The sequence below is a fragment of the Pithys albifrons genome, chromosome 4, assembly GCF_047495875.1.
Source record: "Pithys albifrons albifrons isolate INPA30051 chromosome 4, PitAlb_v1, whole genome shotgun sequence".
NCBI lineage: Eukaryota > Metazoa > Chordata > Aves > Passeriformes > Thamnophilidae > Pithys > Pithys albifrons.
This window is the reverse complement of record NC_092461.1, coordinates 21,809,272-21,836,784: the sequence shown is the minus strand read 5'-3', so window position 1 is coordinate 21,836,784 and position 27,513 is coordinate 21,809,272. Positions and strand designations below refer to the sequence as shown.

Below are 27,513 nucleotides of genomic sequence, written 5' to 3'. Positions count from 1 at the left end.
ATCACAAAAACATTTCCATTTACATATCCTTACTTGTCTGTCTTTTAGCTTTGTTGAATATTCCTATGATCCTGGACTACAGAAATGCAGAAGCAAAATGTCTAATTTATATTCACAATACCGTATTTTATTTAGTATAAATTCATCAAGTTTTGTCTTCTAAATTTATAAAGCAGATTTTTAATTTCTGTCAAATGGAAGTTCTTTCATGTCCCTAATAATTTTCATGCTTGCCTCTGATTCTGTTTAACTTCTTGTACTTTTTTTTTTCTGTTGGAAAAAAAATATTCTTTTAGTAATGATTAGAATATGTAAAATTCTCACCAGACTGTGAATTATAAGCTATCATGTCTGGCTCTTTTCAAAACTGTCTTTGGAGACTTGTAACAGTGTACTTCTTCTTCAGTTCTTTGTCCTTTTTGCTTCACGTTCTTTCTTAGTACTTGTCTTAAAATGAATTTGAAAACTGGAAAACTTGCAAAGCTCTGTAGTTTTCATATGAATGGTTCATATCGAATCCTATAGGATATTCCCATGAGTTTGTTTTTTTTATTCAAATACTAATGTTATTCCTATATGCATACAGTAGTTGATTGTTGTGACTTATATTTATATTTTCATATGCTAACCTGTAGTGGGCTTTTTAAACTAACCTGTTCTACTACTAATAGAGCAACTATTTTTGGAAGTACTACCTCTGAAAATTTATTCTTGAAATAAAATATCTCTGACATATAAAAATTACATTATTTATTTGAGGAATCCTCCATGTCCATGGACAGTTCCTGTCTACCTGGATGCCAGTAGGACAAAAATCTCAAAGATTGGAATTTATATTAGTTGGCAAAGTGACATGGAAATCTGTCAAATGAAAAAGCAAACCAGAACACCCATCATATGAGAAATGAGAATAAAAGAAATTGTGAATATTTGGATGTGTAGAAGGCATTAAAACCATAATAAGAAGGGTGGTAACTATGTGGAATGAACTGGTTTGTGAGAAAAGGTTTTGAAAAAGACTTGTAGAATGTGGTTGGTTGTGGTGGGTTGACCTTAGCTGCATACCAGGTACCCACCCAGTTGCTCTATCACTACCCTTCTCAGCCATAATGGGGAGAGAGAATAAGATGGAAAACTACTTGTGGGTTTGGATAAGGCAGTTTCTTAAGACCAAGCAAAGTAAAAGCTTGTGTGTGCAAAAGCAAACTGAAACCCAACAAGTTTTATTCTCTACTTCCTATCAGCAGTGATGTCCGTCCATATTCCAGGAAGCAGGGCTTCAGCACATGTAATGATTTCTTAGCAGGCAGCCATTGCAAACAACAAATGTCCCCCTTCCTGCTCCTTTCCTTAGCATTTATATCTGAGCTGAAATCATATGGTATGGAATATGCCTTTGGTTAGTCTGGATCAGCTGGACTATTTATGTCCCCTCCCAGGATCTTGTCCTCAACTTGGGAAGAAATGTTACAGTACTGATGCTGTGCCCAGCAGTAGCCAAAACACTGGGGTATTATCAACATCTTTCTGGCTACCAATGCAAAGTACAGCACTGTGAGGGCTGCTATGGGAAAATGAACTCCAGCTCAGCGAGATCCAATACACAGGTATAGAGGCCAAACGATGTAGTGGTGCAAGAAAAAAATTCTGAAGCCTTGATATCTGCTGGTGAGAAAGAATTAGTCATTGAGAACTGGCTGAGCTGCAATAACAGAATTAAAAGTTGGAAATCACCTTTTCAGAAACATGAGAGGTAAAAAATGTAATTAAATTACATAAATCTGTCTCACTTGTGCCTTTTGCCCTCAGTAAACCTTACTCTCATTGAAAGATCTTGGTAGATGTATGCATACAAATTGATTCTTTGCTTTGCATGTAACTAGGATTATATTTAATTGAAGACTTCTATTACATATCACAACACTAAATAGGTGGTATTTAGTGCTTCTAATCTTCCTGCCAAATTTCCTGGTTAGAAATCTGAAAAATGGCATTTGTATTTAGTGTTTTTTCTGTGAAACCAGTAAATTTTCCTTAATGTGTGGAATTTGTAAAGGAGTCCTAACATGTCCCCAGTTGCCATATCAAGATGTATATAGGTTTGGTATGTTTTTATTTTGTTATTAAATTTGTTACTGTACCTAGGAAATTCAAACATCCCTCAGGGCTGTCTCATTGCAGTAGAAGAATTTAGAACAAAAAAAATCTACTCCAAAAAGACCATGGTATAGTACAAGAAGAAGGCATAGTTCTATAAATATTTTTTATTTGCATATGCCAAGCAGACCTGTCAAAGGAAGCAATTTTTTCAATGGCAATCCTGGTCAGTGTGCTATAGGAAGGCCCTGCTTGAGCAGGGAGGTTGGACCAGATGGCTCCACAGGTGGTCCCTCCCAACCTTATCCATTCTGTGATTCCCTGCTTCCAGATGCCAGTTTCTGTTGCTGTGTGTTACCGTGGCCCTTTGGCTGACATAAGTATCTGAATGATTGCACAGTGAGATGAATCAAGGAACTGGTTTAGCTAAAAGGTAACCTAGGAGGAGAAAAATGTTCAAAGTTCAAGTTCTGTTTATTCTTCATTCAAAGTAGAATCAAACTAATCATAGCAAAGTCTAACTACACAAAATGTAACTACTTATTCCCAGCATGTTTCATGTGCTTAAAAATCCTAAAATGAAATTATTCACGTTTTCAAAGGTAAGCTATTCAATTTCTTACTGATTCTGCTATTGGTACATGGGGTTTACATCTGATTAAGATTTCTGTGCTGCATTATTAGCTTTTTATTTTTCCCCTGTTTGCTATAAATCTGGATATCAGATGATTCCTTTTCACCTCCTTTCTCCATTCACTTAAGAGCTGGACTCGATGCTCCTTGTCAGTCCCACCCAACTCGGAATATTCTGTGATACTCTGAAACTATATTAAGTGCTCATGTTGGAAAGCTTTCAGCTCCAAAATATGGATCCCATTCTATCTCTTTACAATTATATGAAAATATATGGTACAGTAAATGCTCATTTCAAAGTGAATTTGAAGTCGAGGATAGTTTAAAAGGCATTGTTGTTTTGTTGGTAATGTTATCTGTGTACAGCACTGGAACCAGCCAGAAAAAAGGTTCACAGTTTATTTTCCATTTTGTCTCTCTTTTGTACCCATTTCTTCCCATTATTGCTATAAAATGATGTTAACACAGCATAAAACTCTGTTAATGCAGCATAACTGCTATTATGAAATACAGTGCCTGAGATTCTGAAAACAAAATTAAAACTCAAATATCCCCTGTATACCTGCTTTAAATTCAGTCATAAAATAATCTGAAATTGTTGCTGAGAAATTCTTACAATCATTCAAATATTCTGCTTTTTGCACTAAAAATATAAATAAGCCAAGATAAAATTCACTTTGAATAGCTTCACTGGTGTTTTTTTTTTTTCTATTTATGTATTTGTCAAAACATTTTTTTAGGTACAACTACTGTAAGTGTTAGGATTGAAATGGAAAATATACTATTTTGTCACGTAAATGTTCCAAGATATTTTAAAAAAATAAGAAAAAGAAGCTGGTATAGATGCCTGAATAATACCATTCACTGCCGTATCTGAGCACTGTGCCAGACTCACGAGGCCTCAAAAAAGGAAGGCAAAAAGACTATTGAAAACATGCACAGTACAGTTCAGGAGGTAGGAGTTTCCCTCTGTAAATTCCCAGCCATATTATTTTAAGAAATGGTTTCAAAGTCATCTGAAGACAGCAGCATTAATAGAGTTTACAGAGATCTTTGAAATACTAAGGGTGTATTTTCAGGAAGACGGCTCTGGGAAATGGAGCATTAATCTAAGTGACAGCGACCTCCTCATAGTCAGGGAGGCCCTGGACACAGTGTGATCAGTGAACCAACCGCTGTATGAATGCAGAGGAGCTCACTGGTGCATGAATGGCATGTGAATTGCATTCATCATGAATTTGATGTTAAATTCACTGTGTAAATATAGTAAATACAGTGCTCTGGATTTGCTAACTGACTGTTATCTCTGCAGTTAATTGGCTGATCACCTATGTAATTTCAAAACTTGAAAATAACAACAGCATATAAAGTGGCAATATCTGATTCTGGAAAAACAATAACAAACATCTAATTAAAGCTTCTGAAGAAAATCACCTTAGTGACAAATTTGAAGGTTTTATTATTTTAAAGTAGCCATAGACCCAAAATGCATCTTTCTACCTGAGGCCCAGATTCAGTATTCAATCCAATTATTAAAAACAATTGAGCTGCGTTTTCTCAGTTGCCCAGTCTTTGGGATCCTCTCTTGGTTGCCCTCCAGAGTCTAATTTTCATATTTCTAGTTTACAGTGACTTTTGAAGTTCATACCATGTTGTAATTTTTTCCTGATTCCTTTGATATTTCCAAATGGCTTTGTACATGGTCTGCTCTCCCTCTGCTGCAAATCTCAACAGAATCTTTCTTGCAAACATGAACCCAACTTAAAACACTGTGATGATCTGCTTCCCATTATACCACCCTCTACGACTGGAAGCTATAGCTCCAACTTGTTAGTTGCCCCTCAGACATCCATAAAACAGATGTTTTTCCCATTTCACTTGTCATGACAAGAAAACTCAGAACAATATAAAAGTTCTCAGTAGTGCAACACTAACCTGAGTGCAATCTCTGCTCATGAAAATGGTCAGTATTGCCTCTCTCTTTCCTTCTCCTCTTCTGTATTTCTGAATACATATCTGTTGTCTCAAGGGGGCTGTATATATCTCTTATGTGTTTGTGTGATTATGCACAAAACACCTATGATAAGCAGCTGTCACTTCCCATTCTGCATTAGGACAATGCCTGCAATAGCGGTGTCTTATTTCTTTCCTCATCTAGAAAGTGTTTGTGTAGGGAATAACAGTATTGTTGTTAAAGGTTTTGGTTACTAGGGAAAGTTCATATGTTGACTGGATTAATTTATTCGTAGATCAGTCACAGTAAATGAATGAATAGAAATATCCTCACTACCCTGGCTAAATATTTTGAAATGTCAAACCACAGCCTGGGGCTGTTAGAGCAAATAATAAATAATATATCTGCTTTGCCTTCAGTAGAATATTATATACAATTTTGATGACTTTCCACTACTTGGTAATACATAAGACAAAGATTGTGAATATTTGGTAATATATTTAAGTATGAAAAAAATCAAATGGTAATTTAGTTACTAAAAGATTTTAAGGATTTGATTATTTATGGGGTTTTGTCTGGATCCTCCTTAAGAAAAAGTTGTTGGAAGTTGTTTTTTAAACTTATGAAATGGCTAACACTATTTATGATATAATTTAAGTATCACAATAAAGAGAAATGTAGTTTTAACTTAATGCTGTGAAGTTTTTAATTTATTAATTTTAAACAAGAAGCAATGTGTAATGGAAGCAATAACTATGTAGTACAATACAAGAGGATTCAGTCCTGTGGAAGAATAATAATAATGTAATTCAGATGACTAATGTAAATATAGTGAATATAACACATCTAATTAATATATGTTAGGACAAATTGCTTTCTTCTACATTCATGAAAATATATGCAAAATGTATATCTCTTCCGGTTGTTTTAGTTTCTACAAAGAGATTAATTACCTTGAAGGACAAATTGTTGCATTAGGAACAACATATCTATGTGTATGATTTTTACAAACTTTTCTGGGTTTTTCAGAGACTAATATTGTAATAGCTCCTGTATTTTTTTTTCCTCCGAAAGTGAAATAGAAGTCTGTATTTTAATTCTTCAAATTAAGTGGACAATTAAAAAAATGGAAAATTTGAGTGGTAAAGACTGTTGGGGTTTTTTGTTTTGGTTTGGTTTTTTTAATTCTCCCAAGGGAATTATGGGTTTTATCTGAGTTTGAAAAGGACTGAAGTATTTCATTTCTATGAAAAAACTAATAACCTGATCAATTTGCATTCTTGTTAAGCCTAGTTAGAAGCAGAGAGTGTCAAAACCTATAAATGAAGTTTGACTTATATCAGCCAACAGCACACAATTCAATGTAGCACAGATTTTTTTGTAGAATATAAAGTATTATATTGAATGTTATGAATACCTAATGATTTTATTTAATGGATGACCATTAGCAGATCATTATCCACCATGGCCTGCATGATACATTTACAAATACTGTGAAAGAATGAACACTCTATGTAATACAGTTATTTTAGATAGTGGGTTTCAGTATATACTCAGACCTTACTTTTTCAGAATTTTAATAAGGCTTTAGATCTGTGAGATCAGATTCAGTTTGTAGATCTAAGGGTCTGTGTGTGAGTGGACTAGATTTCTGAGACCATGTGATTTTTAGATTTGTAGGCCATTGCAGTCATGAGTAACTATTTCTTTGAATTTGACCATATAGTTCATAGTTCTTCCAAAAATACCCCCATGAATTGTAATCTTCAACAATTGTTCCAGTAGTGAGCAACTGAGAATTAAACATTGAGAATGTCGAATTTCACCTCCATCACTTTTCTGTACAGAGTCAAACTGAAGTCCATAGCCTGGAGGCTGGGAAAATGAAGTGAGAAACTGGGCTAGCTTTGAGTGCTCTGATACAAATACTGAACTTCCCAGTCCATTTTCTACCTGATTTAACAGTGCAATAACCCAATATGTATTATTTTGCCTTTCATCTGAAAAACAGGTTACTGAGGCTTCAGAGACAGAGAATTTTTAATTAACCTTTTAGGCTGGACATCTGAGATTTAGGCAGCTGTAACTCCCAGCATTTGGAACAAGTTGTGTTTTGCAGAAGGTTGAGGCAACACTGTCATGTGGTAAGGCATTGAGACATCATATTGCTTTACTTACAATCTTTCCATCCTGATTTATGATGTGTATGCTTTGTCTCCCAGGAGACTTCAGTCACCACAGATTTTCAGCTGTGAAAGTCTAGATATCCCCTGCTACTTCTGTTTTCTTTTATACTAGCAGAGCTGCTATGGATGCTGACAATAATTAAGTTCATTACTTCATCTTTATTTCATTTCTCTGTGTTGTCTCACCTAACTCTTAACATCTGATAGTCTGAGCAAGGTCCTGATGATGAGAAGGATAGCCATCCCTTCTAGGATCATTAACTTCCATGGGAATAAAAGACATTCATCATCTTTACCAGAAACTGCCACAAATATGGTAAGAAAGAGCATCCTGCATCCTTCAGAGCTTCAATTTGAGATGGAAAGCAGATTTGAAACCTTCTATTAGAAAAACAGAATAAAAAGTGAGATTTTAGTCTTCAAAGAATTTCACTATGAAATTTCACATTGACCATGATTTTAAATGGTACGTTCCTTTGATGTTGTTTGAAACTGGCATCCAAATCAATGACTGTAGCTTAGGAAGTCAGGACTGAGAGTGCTACATTATCTAAGACAGAATTCAATACTTCTCAAACCAAAAAGGAAAAAAAAACAAGCATCAATTTGGCAGAGAAAAATAAACACTGAGGATGATAAGATGTCATCTTTTGGATCATTGCATAACACAGAACTTGAACAGGCTTATCAACTATGTTGTGCTGACATTTGTCAAATTGTCAAGTTTGTGTGAGTTCACAGGGATCAGTATAGTGTTATGGGGCATTTAAAGTTTGAGAGTTCATGAATAGAATTTCAAAGCATAAACACTAGAGAACATTTTTATAAAAAGTTTCAGATTATCATAGGTTCAGTGAATTGAAGGGATGGATATTAAACTAAATCTACAATTTCTCTTTGTATCCCAAATGAATAAATTCTAAAGCACGTATAGATGAGTAAATGAACACACTAAACACCTAATCTGCAAAACATCTAGCTTTAAAGTGAAATCAAAGTCATCCTAAGTAACCCCTTAAATTTTCTTTTTCATATTTTCAAATGAGAAGAGATATGCCATCAAGCCTGGGATTCAATGAAATCACCTAACAGAGAATAATTTCTTCTACTTACAGTATACTGGTAGGTAAAAGGTTTGAGCTGTGTAGCATTTTACTGAGTTTATGTCAAAAAGATGGCATTCACAAATTCAACTCAGACATTGTATTTTGTACTGGCTTTATGAAAAATTCTTAATTAAGTGTTGGGCATATCTGTTCGCCATTGTTCCTGACTAGCTCATTCTGCCAAGAGGAGGAAGAGCCATTAAGGTATTTGTTGACAGTGATGGGTCTTTTCTACAGAAAGCTGTTTCTGGACACTTTTGCCAAAGTGTATTAATTCTTTCAGTTACTGAAAATAAAAACTGAATTAAAATAACAAAGTCTCCATGAATAATCCATAGTACCTTGTATATTACTTATTAAAACTAATGAAATAGAGGATTATAATGACTAAACAGAAGATTAACATTATTAATAAGTACATATAGCTCAGATATGCAAGAAGAGAAAGTTCAAATAATGAAGCAGGCCAATGTTATATTGACATGCTTTGAAACAAGACCTTGTTTTCTTTAGTCATTTCCTTTTATTCCTTATGAACTCCTATCAATTTATCACTATGAAATTTGTCTCCTTCTGGAACTGTGAGCTTTTTCTATTCAGTGAACTAGATGTGAACTAGTTTCATTTTCACATGCACTTTCACAGAATCACAGAATCTGCTGAATTGACAGAGACCCATAAGGATCATTGAGTCCAACTCCTGGCCCTGCACAGGAACATCCCCAAGAGTCACACCATGTGCCTGGGAGTATCAATCAAATGCTTCTTGAATTCTGGCAGGCTCTCTCACAATAGTTTTTATAAAGCAATTTCAGTCAAACTCACCGTGCCCTCAGGCAACCGGCTGATCAAAGAGACTTTTTGGGTGGAGGATGGGCTCTAGAGAAATTTGTGCCTTGCAGAGCAGAAGTGAAAAGGTTGATTTCCAGCCCAGCTGCCTGGACAGCCTGGTACCAACAAAGTTCTGGCAGGTATGCCTAGCTCCTGCCTTCCACTAGTTCTTGTAAGCCTGTGTTCTGAGGCCAGAAAATCTTGGCTTAGGGTTTATGTCTAAGACATACTGTTTTGCTGTACCTCTGTATTTGCTGCTTCTGATAGCCTAAAACTTGTTTGCGTGGTTGCACAACCTTGAGTTGCAAGCCAGAGGGTATGAGCCAGGTCTTCGCATGCCAAGAGGAGTAAAAGCAATTTTAAAGATGACTGCTTAAGTGGATAAGGTCACTAAACATTACAGTCCTCTGGCACTGGGAGAAAAAATCCTTCCCTAAGTGACACTGTTCTTATGTATTTTTAAGCAAGGTGTGGAATAGCATGCTATCTGGGAAATGCTGTATGTAAGAAGTGATACAGTAATGTTTAAATGTGGGAGAAGAGATGTGTGAATTAGTAAGACACCGCTGAAATACCCAGAAGTAGAACAGAGAAAGTATGTAGAATACTAGTTGGATGTTGCCAACTAAGAGGAACAGATTTCTTTTTTGTCTGTGATATTGACCAAATTTTAAGAGAATTGAAAACCTATGAGGAACACCTCCTTTTCAAGCAACTCGAGTTTTTCTGTAGATACTGAAGAAAGCATTCTTTCTCCTTGCTATTATCATTTTTGTTTTTATTCTAGTTGTGTGCTTGCAGTTACTGTGTTGTCTTGGAATGACTTGAAAAGACTGTATGTAACAGCTTTGCTTGCCTTAGCGGCTCATTTCAAACTTTATTATACTGAAATTCTCTTCCTGGAGGTGTAGCTTTTTGTGAATATAATTTAATTAACTTCTTAACACTTGATGTTTTCATCCTTTTGTTTTTAGCATTTATTTTTAAGTACTTCCCTTTGAAGGCGTATACACATTCTCATTATAGTAAGTCTAATTCACTGCATTCTTGTTAGCAAAGGTTGCTGGATTTTCATGACTGATTCACAGAGAGCAGATTGCATATTTACAAAGGTATTAAAGCTGAGCAGCCTGTACTGCATTTAATATTGTTCCTTACCAGTAAGTTCATAATATCTGTTATGAAACACAAAGCAATCCTTTGTTCAGCACTGACACTGATAAATATGGTTTTCAGTGGTTTTGGTCATTTTCTCACTTGGTCTCTACTCCTTAGAGAAAAAAACAGTTAAAATTATTGCCAGCCTTTCCTTCTGATGATATTGGCTCATTGTTTGTTTGCCAGGACCATTTGGTCAGGATGGAACTACTGGGAAAAATAACCTTCCTGAAAATGCAAAGTGCTGCCAGATTTGAAGAGAAATGACACACGGTGGATATTTGCTGTTCAGTGTTTGCATTTCCAGAGTCTTTTATAAAGGACAATTTTTTCAGCTGCTGTTCATATAGCTGGTGTATTTGCTGGCTGTGAACCACAATGTTATCAAACATGTATAATGCAGCCAGTGACATTCAAAAATCTGATGAATCCATGACCTGATTCTGGAAGGTGTCTGCACGAAATAAATTTCAAGTCCACTGATATTAAATAGGGATAAAGCTGACTGTGGTTTTGACAGAGTCATTCCGTATTGTAGGTTCCTCTAATATTATTTTAACATGTCCACGGGACTTTCAATATACATCCAATGTGTTTCAAACTTAGTTGTTTTCCAGTGATTACCCACTTGATGCAGAAAATAGCTGGAGATATCTCCAAACAGATTATTTTGGATAAGGCCTCTTTTGATGCTCAAATAAAATATACCTGCTAGCGCATTTTGGATATAAGAGCAATCAAAACAAGTCAAATTTCAGATTTTTCTGTTTGGGGTCCTTTACTGCTAAAATCAAATTAGCAATTGGCATCTATTGACTAATAATAAATTAGAAAAAAATTACAGCTTTTAAAAATTGGGTTTTTTTGTAAATAATTTCCTTTTAGGAATAAATTAATAGTCTTAGATTGTATCCTGATCTCTTCTAAAGAAGTATTTTACCTGCTTTTGCAGTAAGTTACTATCAAGTGTTTTAACACTATGAAAACAAAGAACCAAGGCATAGTGATGTCAGAATTTTATTATGAATCTTATGTCACTTGGTAGTCTTTTTTAAGTATCAGGCCCTGGAGTTTCTGCCTACAAGAAAACTAGTTTGACAATTAAAAAAAAAAAAAAATTAAAAATCCTCATTAGTTATTTTTGGTGGACAAAAGTTGAAATACGCACAACTACAGGATCAAAGAACAGATGGCAAATAAAAACCATACAAGGATAAATAAATAGCAGATAAATCTTTCAATCTACAACTGTGTTGCATTGTAACATTTTGGGGGGTCTGACTTGTAGTGTTATGAACTGAAAATCTATGGCAAATACTATAGGAATTACATGGCATAATCTTACCCTTTTTTTTTTAATTAGGCCTTTAATAAACGATCATTATGAAGCGAGAACCTACTGATGAGCCTGAAGGACAGAAAGCAGCACTTTTAAGGAATGTTAAGCAACTAACTTTCGTGTTCCTGACAAAATTGCTGTTGAACCAGAATATTCCATGGTAAGGTCAAGATACTCTTTCATTTGCTGTCATGTCCACACTATTGGAAGACCAAGGTTTTCAGTAAAAACTTGCTATTAAAAAAATCATGGATATTATGAAGATCAGTTTTTCCATAACATTTAGGAATCTTAAGAAAATTTAAACTGCAGTTCCTTAGGGATCTCCGTGCTGAATGATGCCATTTGGGGGAGCTGTTTCACTGCAGCTCTGTGAGGCTTGCAGCTTGTCTTGGTCCCATCCATGAACACAGCAACAGAGGAAAAGGGCAGGGCAGGAGCCTGCTTGTGAGAAAAGGCAAGAGTTAACCTTGACAAACTAGTAGAAAAGAACATATATTAGAAAAAAGTAAACCGAGGGGAAAAAATATCAAAACCTAAACCAACAGATTTTCACAATGAAAAGAATATGAAACTTAGCTGGACACTTCAATATTTCTGTGAGAATAGTTTTTCTTCTGGAGCTAACCAAGGAGGGAAGATGCCCCTACAAAAGAGATCTAGCTCTTCTAGAGAGCAAAGATTGAAGGAAAGACAGAACACTAACGTAGGTAAATGGATTAAGAATTAAAAATTATTTTCCCATTTCTTCAGTTTCTCCAGCTGTACATGCTTGGGTAAAGTAATGAGTCAGTTTCAGTTTCAAGGCTCCTGCCTTTCAGTGTATGTTCACAGACTATGAAATATTTCAGTAACAGGAACCTCTTGCAAAGTGTGGTTTGGGCAGGTCCATTTCAGAGTAGTTGTGTATTTTGCTCTGGCTTCTCTATCTGAAATTGCACAGTCAGAAAACAATCTTTCTTGAGCATGTTTCTAAATTTCTTCTCACTCCAGCACCAGTATTTATATTCTCCACCATCACATATTTATGGATAGTTGCTTTATCCTTTTTCAGTGTTCCTTTTACTGGGCCATAGTTCTTTATTTGTTTCTTGTAAGATATGACTTTTATTCTCTCTGATGATCCATGTAAAACCTCTCTTTTTTTTCTTCCCCCCACTCCCCTCCCCCTCCACCTTAGATGTCATGCCATTTTTAATATTACTACACTGATCATCAAGAAAACCTGGTTTTGGTGGGTTTTTTTCCCCTTTATTATATGCCAATACTGTGCCAAACAAGTAGTGCTGTCCAAACTGCTTTTTTTGAAAGTGGACATTGAAAAAAATGTATTTGATATGTGCCATTATTTAAAATGTTAACTTTACTGAGAATCTCACTCAATGACTACTTTCTCTGAAGGTTAGTGATTACTATCAGTAGCTTCTTATCCATTGCAATTACTTTCTGTCTTTTTCAACTCTACTAGTTTTCCATGACACAACACCAATTGCACAGTGAAGTCCAATTTGATGAGATATTAGATGAGGTATTTCTGATTTAGGAACTTTAGCTGCCAGATTATCTTTACTAAGACCTTGGACATCTAACCCTACTTGCTCTAACTTCCATATCCATAGTTACTCTTGACATAATTGTCTGTTATAATGCCTTGTACAGTTGATCTGAACAAGGCATTCACTAGATCAAGTAATTCACTTCTGAATTATGGTGCATGTGGTTTAGCTTTTTTTAAAACTTGTTTTTATTATGTGCTAGTTACTATTCACTAGATATTTAAAGCAAAACCAAGACTTTTGTCTTCAAAATCTTTGTATGAATGCTTGCTCTTTGTGGTTGAACTCAATGATCTTAAGGGCCTTTTCCAAATTAAATGACTTCATGATTCTATACTGATTTTCTGTTTCAGATATGGAACAACTCGTGGGAGGAGATCATTGGTCACAACCAATTTGGGCTCATTACCTGTTTGAGTTTTCCCTCCGGTTTCCCTGTAGTGGATTCTGTTTTTTCTACTGTTCTCAAGTTTGCCTTCTCTTTGCCTCCAGATAGACAACTGTATCATTGTGAAAATGTATATATTGATTTTTTTTCACAGCCACATCATGCTTATCTTTAATCTCTACCCAGAACCTTCTTCATAGTAATTTTACTTTTTAAAGTATTACTCTTATTCTGTATACTTGAATATATATATATATATATATATATATATATATTTTTTCTTTTTTTTAATCTGCCAGGTCTGACTCACCTGCCTCTTACCTTTCTATGTCCTGACTCCTAAAGCAGATTCTTTTTTCTAATCAGGTTGATTATTTGTTTTTCTGTCTGTCTAGATATAAATCCTTCCTGAGGGAACTATTAATTCAGTTAGGCCCTTTTTTTCCAGAAGGTTTTTTATCCTCTTTTTCCTATAATTTCCCCCGTGTAGATTACTGACAATTTTAGGACCTTGGACTTTAAGGAATACCAGGCCTCTATCATATCTGCAGTTCTCAGATGTATTTCTTTCACTACCTTTTTGATATTCAGCCTTTTGATACAGAGAAATTAGGATTCAGGATATATCTGAGACTTCTAAGTATACTGTAATGAATAGTGAGTGGTGATAGACAAAATAAAAGCTAATTGACTTTACTCTTCAGATGTTCTTTTCCTGCAATAACTGCGGGCAAAAGTTTGAAATTGAATTTAATATGAAAGGCAAAGCCAGATTATTATTTTTATATTTTTGACTTACAAAGGTATAAGCAGTTAATGTTTACTTGAAAATTTTCTGTTGGACCTGTTCATATTATAACAAGAAAAAAATCCCCTTGATTATTTGTTAATGTCCTTGAAGTATGTATATGTATACTTCTGAATGATTAAATATTTAATTACAAATTTGATTATTTTCATTACATTTAAGTGCCCTGAATTGTCATATATCTCTACTGAGGCATTTACCAGCAAGAGAGAATTCTTGAGTATTGGAAGAGAGAAATCATGAGCACATCTTTTAAATGATTGGAAAGAGAACCTGATTAGCTCCAAATGGAGATGTAGTCTATTTCTTTGGTAACATGGGTGGTTAAAGATGGGGTAAATCCATCTTTTCTTGATGAGGAATTAAAGGGACAACAAAGAAAGAAACTTAAGCTGTTCTGTGGAGACATGAAAAAAATCTCTTTACTCTGTGGATTATCTTGCTGGAAGGGCACAGAAAAGTCAGGTAATCTGGGTAATATTCTCATTGCTTCTCATTCCTTAACTGTGTGAGCAGTCAACTGTTGTTCTGTTTTAGGGGTGCAACTCACCCTTTTATTGTTTTGGATGTTGAAAGAATAATGCTTTGGTTTTTATGGGGTTTTTTTGTTGTTGTTTGGTTGGGGGGTTTGTGTTTTTTTTAGGTTTTTTTGTTTGTTTTTAAATTATGGAGTTAAATCTATAATAGAGCAAGCATGTTTCTGTTTAGTAGTGAAATCAGAGTCAAGTTAATACTCTTGTGCTTACAAAAACATCTTCTGAAGATGTTACTCACTGGCCCATTGGCCATATTTGTCCATTCTTCTCTGTGATTGCAATTAGAAAGTTTATAAGTATTTTTTTTTCTTTTTTACTTTATGATTTCAGAAAAAAAAAAAGGTTGATAATGAGTAAGATCTCAGCAAAAAAGCTGATGGTCAAATCTCAAATGCAGTCTGATGTGCTTTCCTGTCTGAATCTGCAAAGCAGCTGTAGAAGTAACTTGGCTTCGGTAAAGCCTGCAAAGTATTTACATGATTACGTAAAGCACTTTAAATCAAAATTTACAAGCAATCAGAAGACTTTAAAAAAAAAAAGTTAAGAAGTACAGCATAACATCCTTCTTCAATTTCCCCTCATTAACTACTTCATTTTTATGCATTCTGAACAGTTCCTGATCTTAAGTCAAAATGTGTCCATGATCACATCCAAAATGAACTCTCTCACAGTCTACATAATACTTTGCTAGATTAATTGCTCAATTTATATGAGTCAGGAACATCTTCCAATCAAAGCAATTTTGGAGATAAGATTATTTTGTTTTTACCATGATTAATTCAAATAAGTTTAAGTGAAATGGGTATCCTTTGCTTTTCACTGTAAATGTTGAAGGGTATTGGATCCATAGTCTTATTTCAGTCTTAAAGTAAAACAATTTGCATAAACATTAATAAATTTGCATAAATTATTTTCCCATGAAAATCTGTCAAGTAATTTGAAGAGAGCTGTAAATGATGACAATCAGGTTCATAATTGCAATTTATGTTAATGAGCTCTCTATGACTCTAACTCTTTTCTGCATTATGGGCAAATTCAAATATTTTACTCGCAATGCAGTAATGTTTCTATTGTCATAGTTTAATCAAAAGTAGATGGTTTAAGAAAATAAAAGATATATAAAATCATTATTTTTAAAATTAAAATTAATCATGTCCAACCTTAAGAAATTGCAAATGCATACAAATAACTTGAGCCATCCTGCTGGATTCTTGCTAAGCTTGTTGACGACCATGTAATGTTGTTTCTTTTTAATGTCCTTTTTCTAGATTTGTTGATACTTGGACAATTTTGTATGGGTGTTTAAGCTTGTAGTATTTACTCTATATACTTCAAAGATATGAGTACAAATCTCCTGTTGTAACAGGACAAGGTTGAATAACAAAAATATCCTTGAATCTTACTTTTAAACAAAATTTTGTTTGTCTTAAACCATACCAGATATAACAGAAAATGAATCATGGATAGAGTGGTCACCTGTCATTATGCTATTCCAGAAGTTAAAGGTTATATGGTATCAGGACAGGATATTTTTCTGTTTGGCTCAGTGAATCAACTGGAGTTCATGAGACTGCAATAAAAGAAATTATTCTGCTTGTTTAACTACAATGAATAAATCTAAAATAGAAATATATGGTATCAGATTTTATGAATTATTCTGAATCTAGAATTTGTTGTATAAAAGTGAATAGTTGAGCCCAATGAAAATATTTGTGTTTTCTACTTTTACTGAAATCTCTGGGACTTATTTTTTGCTTACCATCAGAAGAAATAAATTAGACTGTTGATGCTTAATTACCCTCTATTAGTGATTTCATATGTTACAAAAATTCTTTGATCTATACTGCATTGCAATTACAAAGTGTCCCAAGAGAAGCTAATAATTCATCAGAATAGACCAGAGAAATTATGGAGAATTCCAAAGTATATAACTATAGAGATAAAATTTAGTTTTGCAAAACCTCTCTCTTCCCATACAATGTTTCACTGTACCTTATATGCTTTCTATCCAGACTTGCAAATCATGAAATAAAGCTGGTGGCAAAATGTGAAGTACACTAGAAATTACCTGTAGTTTCTTGTATAGAGTCCTACCTAAGGTGAACCTGAATGGTAACCAGACCAAAAGGTCATCTTGGAAAAGTGAAGAACTGTTGCTATTGATGTCTTCTTTTCTGAGGAAAGGAAGTTTTGACTGTATCATAGGTAAGTAGGAATGTTTCTGGTGAATTTGAAATTTCTCAGCAATATATAATGAGCTGTATAAACATGTCCTGTACAATCTGGGAATAACTCAGCTTCTGTTTTTCAAGTAGACAATCTCTTCCATTGAAAACTCAGAAAACTCTGAAAAAGAGTTTTGGATATTGGTCACAGTTTCTTTGACTTCGAAGTAATCTTTGTTAAAGTTTAAAGTTAGCTCACTGGTTGTGTTACATTTTTGCTGAGTCTGCATGTAGTCAAAAACATTAATGAAAATAGGAGAAATTCAAAGTCCAGGTGTAATTTCCATGAGCTTTTATTTCATGTATGTAGTACTATGCAAATGTGGATCAGAAAATTATGTCCCTCTGGAATAGGATTTACAAATTCCAAGATTTAAAAAGACCTGAATTAAGAATTGCATTTCAAATACTTTTAAGCTTTTTACCAATTGTATTGGTATACATACCTCCAGGGCTGGTCTCTGTGTGAAGATTGCTGGAGCTGCCCCAATCTGGAAACAGTCAGTGCCCACTATCTTGGCAACAGACCTGTCACAGGAGACATCTGAGTCCATCAGCCACATATGGGACACCTCTGGGAAAATGCATGTAAGAAAGGGCAGAAGACACCACGTGGGCAAAGGATACAAACAAAAAGAGTAAGAAACAGCAGGGGGTACATTAAAGGCAGAAGGAGAGAAGTTTCTTCATGGCAGGGAAGATATTGCCCTATAGACTTTAGAAGAGGCCACGGTGGAACAGGCAGTTCCCTGTAGCCTGTGGGCAGGACAGCTTTTTGCCTGTCATACGGGGGAGTGGAGTAAGCAAGCAGCTGGATGGAAGTTTGTCTGTTGTTCAAGGCTAAGCCATCGTGCCAAGTTTTTAGCATTATTGTTTTCTACCACTTTATTAAGAGGTTTTGCTAATTATAGTATCATTAGAATTCTTATTCTGGAGTTAAATATACCCATACATACCTAATGTTTGAATATATGATTTGTATATATATACATATTTGTACTGAGGCCTTATACATAAAGAATGAGGCGATGTAACTTGTTATTTCTTGATCTCCAGGCATCTGTGTTTTCTTTATTTCAGTCAGTTACAATGTTCTTACAATGTTCTTTGAAGACAGATGTCATAGTAATTGTTTCCATAATTTAACAGAGGCATACATGGGACTATGAAGATTTTTGGTAAATATAATAGAAAGACTATGTAATGTCCTACCTGAAACCAATAGCCCACCTGTCAGTTTAGGGAAATTGTCTAAATCAGTATTTCTAAATTTCAGTAAGGATTTTTTTCTTATAGTAGCTATTGACTTGGATTTGGGATTTTTTGGGGGGGAAAAAGCCCTTGTAGCAGGATGCAATATCAGTTTGTAAAAGTTTAATCTCCTTTGAAATAATTTACAACTTAAGCTTCCTCTCAGTCTCATTTGATTTTCAAAATTGGTGAAATTCAGGAATTATTATTCCTTTGGTAGTGTTATATAAGAAGAAAATGGTGAATTTTCAAGCCTTGCATTTTAGGAAATATGATTTTCTACTTTTCTACTCTGCAGTGCTTTTCTACTATAAAAAACTCATGTCTTCCTTCCATAGAACACTTTCCTATATCCTTTTTGAGTAATACTGGTGTGCTTCACTGCACTTCCTTCCATCCACTCTTTTCCTCTCTACCTCATGTAAATGAATTAGAGGATTTTGGCATAGTTGGAAAACACAACTTTGTCAAAAATAATTCCTTCTTCATTAAGATAAAGCTGGAATTCTGCCACAGAACTGACAGAGACAGAGATTTCTATTTTCTAGTAGGCTGAAGCATAAAAAAGAAGAAAATAAAATACATTCTAAAATTCACCTTTTCAACAGAATTAATTATAATTTAAGGTATCTGATGTGCTGTGAATGCTGCACCACAGACAACACAGTGGGACTGCTAAACCTTGTGTTACTTTGGAGATATTTACTGTTGGTTTGCTATGTGTTTTCCTATTAAACAAATTGAAACCTTTATGAGACTGAAAAGATGCTGGATGTTGCCTTCTTATTTGCTTATTTGCCACTAAGAACGTGTAATACATTCAAGTGCTTTACCGTTTGCTACAGTAAGGCTAATTTCCTGCTTAGAAACTGGAGAACTGCTTCTTTGTTGCTTCAATTGGTTGCCCAATTTCAGTACATAGTTGTGGGACAGAGTCTGTATCATTAGTCAACCCAAACTGCAAGAGTTTCAAAAGATGTGTTTGGACTTTCTAAGCTGAAGTTAAATAGAGATTCTAGACTACTCTTGATGTGTTTTCAAAAGTGCATTCATTTGATGAAAGCACTGAAGTTCAAAATTATTATGATCTGCTTAAATTGTAACAGTACTCAGCTAAGAGTTCACATTAGGAATTTACTTCAGGGAGTGAATGAGTCTCAGAGCAGACCAACATGCAAAAGAATTTGACTGGTAAGTCTGAGTTCTGCTTTCCCTCCATGTACATCTGGGATGCTTCTACCTGTCCAACAAATATGGATTTACAAGAAGAAAACTGAGATTGGAAAGAAATTAATTTCAAGTCACTCATTATTTACTCTGTTTTCCTGAATCTTTGTCTAGGAAACAACTATAACTAACTATACACATATAAAACACTGTACTGTTAATGTTGAGAATATCTGAAATTCATGAAGCTAAGCAGTCAGTCTCCTGCTGTGTAGTATTGTCTAATATATAAACAGAATATTAAAAGAAATGAAAAATTGAAATTAAAAATGTTGTGATATGTGTATTTTACTTATTATCTGAAACAATTTACTGTTTTGCATTTTTTAATTGTTGTAACTGATAAATACTTATGTAGAATAAATCCTGGTATGAAAGCCTACATGGATCATAGGATGCCACTTCCAGAGAAATAAAAGAGAAAATAATTTCTGAGATTAGATTATGCATACAGATGTACTCTCTTACAGACCCATACTACTTCTGTTGGTAGAAAGTTGGGGACTAGGGACATATGTATGTATTGGAATATAATTTTCAGAAATTAATGTGTTTTCTTGTTCTTTGTTGAATTTGTTTAACAGATTTTGCATCATAAGATTCACAAATACTTGTTCTATGTGGAAGTGCAAGGTGTAAAACTGCACACATCAAACTTGTGCAAAACTCACAGTGCTTTCTTTTAGACAGTTTGCTCTCATTGTGTATAACGTCTCCTAATTTTCTCCTAAAACAGGAACAGCAAAGCTGCCTAACAGCCTGTTTTCAGTACGATATCTTTTGTCTTTAGCTACTCTGAGTTACACGACTTAAATACATCTTACTTTGTCTATGGATTACAGCTTAATTTCATATTCATGGATTCACTCTTCTAGGTATGCACAAAGGAAGACATATATATGTAGAATATGGGTATTTCCTGAAAGTGATTTAGAGACTAGCCTTGGTCATACAGAGTGAAGAAAATCTTTCCAATAAGTTAAATGTATGTTGTATAAGGCTGCTGATTTTTGAGTTAGGTATTTGTATGCATTTGTAGGAGAAAAGAGATGTAACAACTAACCATGAAATCACTGAACCTTCAGAACAAGGGAACAATTACATTAGTCTAGACAGGGAATTTACTTGGCTTCCCTATTCTGATAAATCACTGCTCTATAATGCTTAGTGCAATGGATGAGATCACACAGGCAATACTGCATGCAAAGCCATGAGCTTGCCTAGCATAAACTTATAGATTACAGTTTGATTTATGGCAGTGTATTAAGAGCAAGAAAAACTGGAGAACTATCTACAATTATCAAAAGAGGATCTTCATTTTGTGCTGAGAAGAATTATTCAAGGTGCAAAAAGGTTATAAAAAGCACAAAATAAAATTAAGAAAAAAATAAAGAGGAAGAAAAAAATTATAACCCCTACTTCAGAAAGTGGTGGTAGAATCACAGAATCATAGAATGTCCTGACTTGGAAGGGACCCATAGGGATCATTGCAGGCCAACTCCTGGGCTCGCACAGGACAGCCCCAAGAATCACGCTATGTGCCTGAGGGTACAAGTTCTCGAAAAGTGTCAAATCAAAAATGCCAAGAAAATGGACTTACTAGGTTGGGATATTATCCTGCATAACATTGTATTAGCAAGTTTTTAATTTTTTTTTCACGTTTTTTAATGTGACAGAACAGTACCACATTAGGTGCCTAGCTCAGGCATATTCTGCTCAATTTGCCATTTCTCTCCCTTAGCCCTTTTCTGTTATATAACATCAGTGTTTCTTCAATTAAAATAATTAAAATAATAACACAACACCCCCACTCCTACCCCCCCCTCCCAAGGATTTAAATAAAAAAGAACAAGTTAACAATGTTACATTTAAAGGAATGTTGAATAGCCATGGTTAGAAGGCTCAAGACATTTTATAAGCTTAAACCCAGATTACATTTTGCAGGGTTATCCTCACCTTTTCCCTTGGGTTGAATGTCCACTACTTATTTGAGAACTCTTCTCCGGGGACACCCCCTTGTCGCGGGGGAGAAGCTTGCGTGCCCTCATGAGGTTGAGAGCTATGCTGGAGGTGGTTTGTGCCACCGGTAGGGTCTCCCATGCCAGACAGGTCTCAGCTGAAGGGTCAGACAAAGTGTGTCCCACGGGCAGGATGGGCTCGCTAGCCGTCTGGCAACCATCCTAGGAGAAGGACAACTCCAACCCCAAACCCGGGCAGATGGAGCTCGCTTAGCCCTGTAAGGCCAGCCATCTAAGAGAAGGATACTCTAACCAAACCTACGTCCTGAGGTATTCGCTGTCACCGTCCAAGCTCGCTAGGCCATGGCAGATGAACCTTAGGAGTAAAGGGTGGGGCCAGTTCTGCGCATGCTGTGCCTCACCTAAAAAAATCCATTGTGCAGGCTTGAAGGGTTCACCCACATTGCAAAGCCCTGTAGCGACAGGTGAGGGTCGAAAACGGCAGGTGATAGGAAGCAGCTGGAAGCCGCAGACCCAACCTTGCATTCAGGTGGTTCGGGGTATTGGTCATTAGAGACTTGACCCCGGAGATGACAGTCTCTTGCGGCAGCATCCTGAATGACCAAGCAGCCTTTTCTAGGGACAGCAGTGCTTGCTCCACATGGAGAGGGGCCTAGCAAAGGTGGCCTAAACAAAGTTCATCTCCACACTCGGTTGGATAACCGCGGCCAACCGGCATCTTCCATGCGGTCAAACAAAAACAAAGAGATTTCAAAGGCATACACCTGCCTGCAAAGGTGTGCTCAAACTAACACTCGCATGTTGGAACATCAGAACCATGTTTGATACTGGGGATAGTGGACATCCTGAGCGTTGTTCTGCTCTAATTGCCCACGAACTGTCACGGCTCAACATTGACATTGCTGCTCTCAGTGAAGTTCGTCTTCATGAGGAAGGCAGCCTTAAAGAACATGGTGCTGGCTACACACTCTACTGGTCAGGCAAACCCAAAACCTAAAGACACCTTTCAGGAGTTGGCTTCATGATTAAAAACTCCATTGCTTCCAAACTTGAAAATCTGTCGACAGGTCATTCCGATCACTTTATGTCCTTACGCCTCCCTCTACACAACAAGCAACATGTTGTTCTTTTTAGCATATATGCCCCAACTCGCCAAGCTGACCCAGCGGAAAAAGACAAATTCTACACAGACCTGCACCACCTCACCCAAAATGTTCCTGCAGATGATAAAATCATAATCCTTGGTGACTTCAACGCCAGAGTAGGTAAGAATTCTGAAGCCTGGAAAGGAGTCCTGGGCAAGCATGGCATTGGAAACTGCAACGACAACGGACGCCTCCTGCTAGAGTTTTGCGCAGAACGGCAGCTCACCATCACCAACACTATCTTTCAACAGAAAGACAGCCTGAAGACAACCTGGATGCATCCTCGATCCAAGCACTGGCACCTCATTGACTATATCTTAGTACAACAGAGAAATGTCAGTGATGTCCGTCATACTCGAGTGATGCCGAGTGCAGAATGTCAAACAGACCACCGCCTTGTGCGCTGCAAACTTAACCTCCACTTCAAGCCCAAACCTAAGAGAGGTGGCATTCCAAGGAGGAGGCTCCAAGTCAGCAATCTTCAAACAGCCACAGTGAGAGACAGCTTCCAGGTAAACCTTCAAACTAGACTTAAAGATAATCCCATAGATCCCTCTCCTGAAGCGCTTTGGCAACATATTAAAAGTTGCATCCTGCAGTCCTCTGAAGAGTCCCTAGGGTTCTCCTCCAAGAAAAACAAAGACTGGTTTGATGAGAACAATCAAGAGATCCAGGAATTGCTGAAGAAGAAGAGAACTGCTCACCAAGCACACCTTGCTCAGCCATCTTGCCATATAAAAAAAGCTGCCTTTCGTCTTGCATGCAGTAAGCTCCAACAGCAACTTCGAGACATCCAGAACAAATGGTGCCTCGACCTAGCAGAAAAGACACAACTATGTGCAGATTTGGGTGACCAAAGAGGATTCTATGAGGCCCTGAAAGCAGTGTACGGACCCACACACCAGGTTCAAAGCCCCCTACTCAGTGCAGATGGTCAACTGCTTCTAACAGATAAAACCTCCATCCTGAACCGATGGTCTGAGCACTTTCAAACTCTCTTCAGTGCCAACCGTGTAGTCCAAGGCTCAGCAATTCAGCACATTACACAACAACCGGTGAAACATGAATTGGATGCAGCACCTACTATGGGAGAGATACTCAAGGCCATACAACAGGTGAAAACTGGCAAGGCAGCTGGGGTTGATGGAATTCCACTTGAAATCTGGAAGCATGGAGGTCAAGCACTCCATGCCAAATTCCACAAGCTTGTTGTGCGTTGCTGGGAACAAGGGGAACTACCACCAGATCTCCATGATGCAGTCATTATCACCCTGTACAAGAAGAAAGGAGAAAAATCAGACTGCTCAAATCACCAAGGTATTACTTTGCTCTCCATTGCTGGTAAAATCCTTGCAAGAATACTTCTGAACAGATTAGTACCCACTATTGCAGAAGATCTTCTACCTGAAAGCCAGTGTGGTTTCAGAGCCAATAGGAGCACCACAAACATGGTGTTTGTTCTCAGACAACTGCAAGAGAAGTGTAGGGAACAGAACAGAGGTCTCTATGTAACCTTTGTTGACCTCACCAAAGCTTTTGACACTGTGAGCAGAAAAGGCCTGTGGCAGATTTTGGAACATTTAGGATGTCCCCCCAAGTTCCTCAAAATGATCATCCTGCTACATGAGGATCAGCGTGGACAAGTCAGATATGGCGATGCACTCTCTGAGCCCTTTCCAATAACCAATGTTGTGAAACAAGGTTGCGTTCTTGCAGCAACTCTATTCACAATCTTCTTCAGCATGATGCTCCAAAGAGCCACAGCAGACCTCGATGAAGAAAACGGCATCTGATATCGTACCAATGGAAGCTTCTTCAACCTAAGGCGACTGAAGGCCCACACCAAGACCCTGAATCACCTTGTCCGCGAGCTACTTTTTGCTGATGATGCTGCCCTCGTTGCTCACACAGAAGCAGCTCTGCAGCGCTTAACATCCTGCTTTGCAGAGGCTGCTGAGCTTTTTGGGCTGGAAGTCAGCCTGAAGAAGACAGAAGTTCTCTACCAACCTTCACCTCAAGAAGTCTTTCATCATCCTCACATCACCATAGGCAATTCAGAGCTTGTCGGTCCAGCAGTTCACCTATCTGGGAAGTATCATTTCCTCAGATGGTAAGATTGACAAAGAGATAGACAACAGGCTGGCAAAGGCATACCGAGCCTTTGGAAAACTCCATAAAAGAGTCTGGTCCAATAAACACCTGAAGAAAAGTACAAAGATCAGTGTCTACAGAGCCATTGTACTGTCTACTCTTTTATATGGGTCTGAATCCTGAGTCATCTACCGCTACCACCTGCGGCTTCTCGAACGTTTTCATCAGCGCTGCCTCCGTTCAATCCTAAACATCCACTGGTCTGATTACATGACCAATGTGTCTGTTCTTGAACAGGCAGGGGTCAGCAGTATCGAGGCCATGCTGATGAGAACGCAGCTGCGCTGGGCAGGGCACGTCTCCAGGATGGAGGATCACCACCTTCCAAAGATTGTGTTCTATGGTGAACTCGCCACCGGCTGCCGCAAGGGAGGAGCCCCGAAGAAGAGATACAAGGACTCCCTGAAACAACACCTCAGCCTTGGCCATATTGACTGCCACCAATGGTCCACTCTGGCCTCCAGTCGGGATTCATGGAGACACAACATTCACAATGCTGCTGCTTCCTTTGAGAATGCACGGAGAGTCAGTCTTGAGGAGAAAAGACAACGCAGAAAGAACCATTCCTTGCCAGTGTCACCTAGGGAGACGTTCCGCTGCGCCTTTTGTGACCGGACCTGCCTATCCCATATCGGCCTTTTTAGCCACCAGCACACTTGCAGCAAGCGTGGGTAGTGCCCTTCTCAAATCTTCGTTCGCGAAGCCTAGCCATGATGATGATGATGATGATTTGAGAACTAGGTATGCCCCTGATCTGTTTCTTCTAATATAGTTTCATCTACATTAAATCTAGTTCATAGCCTCCAAGGTCTCTGGGCCTAAAACACCAAGGCACAATAAATGGGGACACACATAAAAAGCAGTTTTGTTTTGAACTAAATTCTAACTAAATTCTTGCCCTGACAGGAGCCCAAACAGATGCTTTTAGACCTTTATTAGCTTTGCTCTCAAACTGAGTTTTCTAATGTGCTATACATAGCTCTCATTTGTACAGTCATCAGTAGAAAGTGTCATTCAATACCCCCTGACTCAGAGTCAGACCACCTATTGTGTAACTCCCCACTCTGTGGAAGGTACTGGGTGCTCCCACCAGGACCTGAGGGTACATAATCTTGGCGTTTGAAGAACTCAGGGAACCACTCTTTGGATTCAGAGGAGGACCAGGACCTTGACAGGAGGAGATCACCACTTTCAACCAGACTGCGACGACCACTCTTCACCAGACTTCAACCATCAGCTGCACCAACAGGTTTTTCACTTCCTTTTACTTTGGACTTGGGGGGAACCACGTGGGGTTCAGTAGAGGGGCTAACAAACCCCTTTGTGTTTGTGCCCCAAGGTGCTGGGTCATACTTCTGGGTTTTTGTAGGTTAAAACCAATTTCTCTTTGTGCCATTGCATTTATTGTAATATTGTTATTAAATTGTAACTCTGACTTATATTCTCTTTTGTGTTGGGTTCATTTCTCCTACCAGTTTACCTTTAAATCAGCACAGTAACATCAGCACAGTAACATATAAATATACACATATAAGTGAAAATAGAAATTTAAAACCATGAGACTGAGTCAATTTTAAGACAGAGCTCTGAGACATGTTCATATAGCATGGAAGGAGATTCTTATGCAATTGAAATAGCACAAGTCCTCAGACTGCTGTACTTCTTGGTTTCCGTTTTTTTAATTTTATCACAAACAATAAGGACACAACAAATTAATTGAAGCTGGAGAACCAAAGAGTATTTTGAGATCTGCAGAATGCTTTGCATCTTTCTTGTTCAGTTTAAGCAGGTTGTCTGAGGAAAAGGGGAACAGAAAAGGAACAAAATGTCACTCCTGCTCACAGCTTCCCCACAGCTGCTGCTATAGGTTATAATGCTTCTTCCTATGTAAACTAGGATAGTAGTGAGTGGATGGCCATGACAGAATAGCTGAAACACTTTGGATGAAAAAACACATAATCCACAATGATCCTGCTGTCCATGAGCCAGCAGCATGCCCGTGTGCCAAAAGGGTAAAAGGTATCCTGGGGTGCATTTTGAAGAGCATTGCCAGAAGGTCAAGGGAGATGATCCCGCCCCTCTTCTCAGACATAGCAAGGCAGCATTTGGAGCACTGTGTCCAGTTCTGGGCTCCTCAGAAATTAATGAAATTAAATTAGATTAAAGCCTGATGAAACATGTGGGTAAAAATATTTGTTTCTTTTTAGTCAGAGAAAGTTATGGGCAAAGAAGATTTTGAGAGAAATTTAATATCACATATTATGTATGTTAGGGAGATAATGCACAAATATATGGCAGAAATATTACATATATTACATAAATATTATATCTAGATTTTTATGTATAGATATAAAAGACAGAAAGATTTTTTTCCCCTTTTTCTGATTAAGTTTATTTCCTCTACTTCCACATGAATTAAAAAATATCTCGATCCTATTGAAGAGAAATTAACAGAAAATGTTAATGTTTTGGTCTAAGAAACAAAGCCAAGTATGTGCTATATTTTTAACTGATACCTAGCAGAACATGATGCTCAGTACTCACAGTGGGTTCAGGCCTCCCTCTGTACAAACTGCACGGGTTCCAGAATATATCTGAGCTGCCGCTAGCCCCACTAGAAGCACTTCTTTGAAGATACAGCACCAGTTCCACTCAATACAAGAATAAAAACTTCCATATCAAATACTGCTGTCCCTTCTCTCTTAAAATGTGTATCAATTGCATCAGAAAGTAAAGAGTTTTATTCTATCGTTCACTCACCTGCTGTAGATCATAGACTGTGATCTATGACTATGAGTGTGGCATTTGAGGGATACCACAGGACAACAGATTTTTATTTCTTTTTTAAACTTGTGGAAGCTCCTTGTTAAAATATTGGCACTGTGCCATTGCCCAAAGGAAGCTTATATGGCAGAGTAGAATAGAGTTCATGTATAGATGAAT

General features: G+C 37.1%; 1 long non-coding RNA gene across 5 annotated transcripts; it reads left to right on the top strand.

Moving 5' to 3' along the window:
• The first annotated feature begins 2,552 nt into the window (after positions 1-2,552).
• LOC139671187 (uncharacterized) lies at positions 2,553-19,544 on the top strand. 5 transcript variants are annotated; one of them, XR_011697690.1, is made up of 7 exons: positions 2,553-2,699; positions 7,078-7,186; positions 7,920-7,992; positions 11,329-11,464; positions 13,214-13,378; positions 16,679-16,797; positions 17,270-19,544. It is a non-coding gene; the product is annotated as an uncharacterized lncRNA (long non-coding RNA). The 5 variants fall into 5 exon arrangements; XR_011697689.1 differs by having other exon boundaries at positions 16,605-16,797; XR_011697687.1 differs by adding an exon at positions 6,741-6,828 and having other exon boundaries at positions 13,214-16,797.
• Positions 19,545-27,513: the final 7,969 nt, after the last annotated feature.